We start from the raw sequence: 5,672 nt of genomic DNA, 5'->3' as shown, positions 1-5,672 counted from the left end.
GGGGGATTCACTCCGCCCAACACACACACCTTTAAACAATAAGAAGTGTGCTTAAATACAGTAAGGTATTACATATTCATAATGACCCCAGGAACGCCTATACATATTCATAACCTTTCCTCGCTTCTGATGAAAATGAGTCTCAGATAACCATTTCCATAGACCCTCCCCTGCTGCGCCTGCGCAGTGCCACTTGGTGAATTTGAGGAGGGGTCTTTGGGGGTCTTTGGATGAAGGCTCCTTCAGCTTCGTCACAGTGAACTTTTTACCTTTGGCCCATTATGTTGAATTGACTGGGACCCAAGCTGCCAAGTCGATTGAAACCAGACTGGCGCCCCGTTTTGCTGTAAATCTTTGTTATCTTGTCTCGTCAAGTTTACAGCTAGGTGCAGTAAAACTTCTTATCTTGGCATTCAATGGGGTTCTGTTCTTCTTAACATAAAGCTCTAAACTAAGCATTTATTGTGTGGCTAAGCCTTGAAGTGTTAGTTCGTTAGTAGGCACCCATTATATGTTTAATTAACCCTTAAAATATTAGTTCCCTCTGTCAATATAACTTCATAAGCAAGTTTCATAACTTTTTACATAGAACTTAACCACCTTTTCCTTTTTCCAGGTTCAGAGCCCATGCCTCATTTGGTTATATGTCTAAACATTAAACATCTTAGCACGAATCACAACTGTATTTCTCACATACACAACCTATAAATAGCACTGTAGGCCCTTTCAGCCCTCTCCAACACTGATTAGAGTAATACTCCAGTAATACTACACAGGCAAAATTTTAGAGGCAGATAATATAAAAATCAAATTCCATACTTATTTCCTATCTAAGCAACTACGCTACTTTTTTAGACAAATTGAAAGTATGCCAAGAAAAATGTATTATATATGGATAAGAAACTTAATTAAGTAACAGTGAAAGTTTAGAGATGTTGCTTTGGAAATACTAGAAATTCAGTCTGAGCTTTCTGTGAAGGTAAATGCTGTATGTTGTTTGGCCTGGACCCCTAAGCCTGATAGCAACTTCTTTCTCATACAGTTTAACTTCAATCAGTCCTGAAATTCCATCAGCCACATCATTTTCCCTATGAAATATTGCAAGAAAAATAAGCAGCATGCCCTCAGAGGTGTTTTTCTAACCCCAGCCTCTTTGTCCCTCCCTCGTTTTTTTTTTTTATAAATACTAAGAAGCACACTTAAATTCAAGCAAGCTGGAACTATAACCATGTCATTACATATTACTATTGAGCTTTGCAAAAGAGCTAGTATTGCATTTATTTTGAAATAAATTGTTGTTTCTCCATTACAAGATACACTGTTACTGGATAAAATCATAATATACATCTGTCCTTATGATCCTACACATCTCATCCAGTTTTATCTTTTAACCATTATTTATCGGCAGCATTCTTAAACCCATTTGACAATCATTTTACTAAGTCATTGCAATGACACCAACTTATCATCTGGATCAGCAATTTCCATTCCATACTGTCATATCCGTTACTTTCATTCACAAGATTTAACCGAACACGCTTCACGCTCATAATCTGTTAAAAAGGAACCATAAAACCAGCTATATAGGTCTGGATGCAAAATCTGTTTAGTTCAATATCCTTTTTTTCCAATCCCAAACATACTGTGATACTGTGATGGTGAACGCCTATGGGTGAATATAAAAGCAGGGCAAGTGATACCGGGATACCTCCCTGGTAGATGTCTCCAGCTTTCGGTGAAGTGTAACCTGATGAGTTGCTACATAATCAGGCTAACAAGTAGCTTCATTGTTCTGAAGTAAAAGCCCTTTTGCGGTTAAAGCTGTACGAAACTGAGCCTGGATATTCTTTTCTTGTTGGCTCAAATAACCATAACAAAATCTTGCAAATAAATCGGATTAAGTTCCTCTCTCCTTCATGAACTTTTGTTCCTCTACCTGCTGCACAGCAACCGTACCGATAAAATCACTGAAAACAACTTGAAGAGAAACTTTTAAAGTTATTTTCAAGGGGGCTTTTTCCCCTCCCGGTCTCCTCCAGTACAGCTCTGCTGCCGAGCTGAGCTACAGGGATGGAAGGCAGAGGTATAGGGACATTTTAATCTATATGGCTACTGAGACACACATTTTATAACTCCATTATGAAGAAAACAAGCTTTGGTATGAAAAGGGGTTTAATACAATGAGAGTTCAGCTTTTGAGCACCATGCAGGATACTAATTGTTACTATTAGAATTTTGTGTTGCAAGTAGTTGTGATACTCACTGATATACTTCTCCACAACAAATCTCTTGAAAGGGAGGCTCAGTCCCTGTCATTGCAAAACTGAATCACAAATAAAAGGAAAATAAGTAGGAAACCAGGACTGGTTAACTTAAACCAGCCGTTCAGCTTGCTTGCAGTTTCTATCCGCTAGGAGTGAAATAGATGAAGTAAACAGCACAGTTACTTTACAAAAGTATTAAATATTTCAAAAGAGCTGGCATGTATTTGCCACATCCTCCCAGTCTGATAATCACTACCTTTGAATAATTTTACTGATGTGTTTCTCAGTTTTGCTTGGAAGAACATTTCACAGATATTTTTAGAGGGCATTTTGCATTCAGTGCAGTATTTTTGCCCTGTCAGAAATGGCAGTTAGATTGATCTAACATGACAAACCATCTCTGCTGATACCCACCTATTTATTATTCAAGTTCTTATGGTTAGTTACAGGGATTTCCTAGCACTTGATACTAAGCTGCTGCCCTGGCTTCCCCTCTGTTTGTAAAGACATACACTGTTTGAAACACCAGGAAAAAGCAAATTTACTAATCATCCATTTCTCAGCAATAACCACTAATGGCTCCAAAGATGCTTCAGCATCTTCTCTAAGCACTTTATGGCAAATTTCTTATCAGGCTGATCTGAAACCTCTAGATTCCTACAACACATTACTTGTGACAAACATCTGGTAATCTAATTTTCAGAAACACTACCCTCTAGTTTTTATTTTTAAAAGACAACATATCCACAAGTATGAGGGCTACAAACAAAACCAGTAAGACACTCATCAGTTGGCTCATAATTAATAAACAAAACACAGTTTGAGGTCTGGAGTGTTTCCTAGTCAACAACACTGAGCTTTTATATAAACTCTTTGGTGAAGAGTGGAAGGAGAGCAGGAAAGGGGGAAGATAAAACCTGAAAGCACAGAAGCCCTTCACTGTGAATTCGGATGGCTCCTTCTCCCATCTAACACAAAAATAATACATCAATGAAAAGACTATTAAAAGCCAATGGAAGAAATGAGTGACTATAAAAGCTGAAAGTTCTTCTAGTGGCCAGTATGCACAGGACAGGATTTTTTTTTAACTTAAAGGTTAGAGAAGTTTAATGGATTGAGATGTCATCCAGCACACAACATCATGACTGCAAACAAGCCGGTTCCACAAACAGCCTGATCTATTCTAGCCACTGGTAGAGGCCCTGCAGATTCTACCATTAGTTTTGTTACATGGTTAAAATATCATGATGCTTATGTCCCCAGAAGTGGTTGAAATGTCATGACACAATACATTTTGTATTTTATAGAAATAACTGCAATGGTCTACTTTGCAAAAGAAAGACGTAGCAAGTATCATGCTTTTATCTTGATCCATGCAAAAATAAATTACTTTGTCTGCGCATCTTCCCTTCTGCTCAGAAATGTTGAGAAGACGCACAAGATAGGAAATAAAATCCAGCTTAATGCAGAAGAAAAAAAGTACACCTTCCTCTGATTCATGAATAGAACATTGTACCTGGGCTTCCTCCCACCCTCACTGAAGCAGCGGATGATTTTCTGTGCAGCCCCAGACTATTTCATTTCAGGATGCGGAAGGCAGGCAGTATTTTGAAATATAAGACAACTGGAAAGAGTATTTCAAGGTTAAAAATGCAAATAAGCACAGCAATCCATACAGTGAAGGGATGTAAAGAGCATTAGGAAAGGAAGAGAGGATATTACTGTGTTCCCTCAATAAGCCATTGACTAAAACCACATAATCCCAACAGTGGTCTCATCCCTTATTTACTTCCTCATTCTTCCCAACACACCAAGAAAACAGCAATTTGTTCTTGCTCTCTTATATTCCTGAGGCTGCCATTTGGCAAAAAGACAGAGCTCACCTCTGCTGCATAATACCTTTGTTGTTCCTGTATCATACTAGAAATTCTTCCATTTGTGTATTTTTATTTATAAATAAATAACAATATATATTAAGTTTGAATAATAATCTTTATTTCTTTATTAGTTTATTTGTAAAAGGTACATTGTCATCCTGAGCTACTGCTTTTATACATTTAGCGTCATACAAAGACAGATCATTTACAGTTTGATCATTTACATTTATTGTGCTCCAAAATCCTTATCTGAGTATCATTTTGTCCTAGCAGGAACATAGATAATTTAAATTACATGTATCCCTGAAACATCCACATTAATTTACCCATCTGACCCCATTATCTAAATTACTACAGTCATCTAAATTACTCGGGACATTCCTTCCGAATTTAGCAAAAACTTGTTTAAAACTATGAATATGGGCAGTGCAAGAACTGGTCCCTCAATCCTTTGTGAATACATCATTAGAAAAAGCTTTCTGTTTCCGTATTCTCTTGGCAAGTCAGCGCTAAATCGACTAGATGTATTTTAATGGAATGGTCCAAGTAATAGTTTACTCATTTCTTATTACAGCAGTTAACGTGAATTTACAGTGTCTCCCTTTGCAGTGACCAGTGCGCAACTCTCCCCAACAGGGAAAATCTGACATGATCAGAGGAAAGTAGGAGGCAGCCCATCACCACCTTATTGTCACCTATGTGACACTGAAGTATTACAAAACAAGTCATATGAAATACTTCCCTTAGACCCTGTAAAGGAACTTGTACGAATAACCGGAGTTAAGTTCCATAATCCGAGCATGGTTGTCGTGATTTGCCAGTAAAAACAAAACAAAACCAAACACCGAAGTCCCAGGATCCTTGAGAAGAAAGCATTTATCCTAACCGAAATCCAATCCTGGATAAATGGAAATTTAATTGGACTACCAAAACAGCATCTCTCTACCTGAAAAATCTCAAAGCGTACAGTGTTTACAAATGTCTCTCTAGCAACAGTGTCAGTCTCTTAAAGTTCACTCATACCTGTCGTTTCCTGAATAAGGTCACTATGATCTTGGGCAAAAGATACAGTAAGCAGTTCAAGCAAAATGCTTATTGCTTAGGTTTTAAAGCAAGCCACTTTAATATAATTTTAGTTAAAATGTTAAGTACAAATGTGAAGCTACTGTAGAAACACTTATAAACACTCTTGCTTTTGAATTCTTACTGATCATCTACAAAAATGGCAGACTGATTTTAACATAACAAAAGAAATGTAAAACTTAATACTGTCTGTTGAAATAAAATTCAACACCTATAAAGACAGAGTTATGAACATGTAAACACAGCTTTAGTATTCAGAGCTCGGGAATCTAGCAGCAAAACAAACTATTTGCATATTATGTAGTGCAATGAACATTTGTTCTTGGAGACCCCCAGTCTTAAAACTACTTTGAACAGAATGGAATCCTTACAGGAAAGGTTTTAAAAGTGTCCAAGATGTCATATCCAGAATTACTAGATGTTCATCTGCTATAATCTAACAATTTCT

This window comes from Nesoenas mayeri, assembly GCF_963082525.1.
Source record: "Nesoenas mayeri genome assembly, chromosome: 2".
In the NCBI taxonomy this organism is placed as follows: Eukaryota; Metazoa; Chordata; class Aves; order Columbiformes; family Columbidae; genus Nesoenas; species Nesoenas mayeri.
This window is presented reverse-complemented; position numbering follows the sequence as displayed.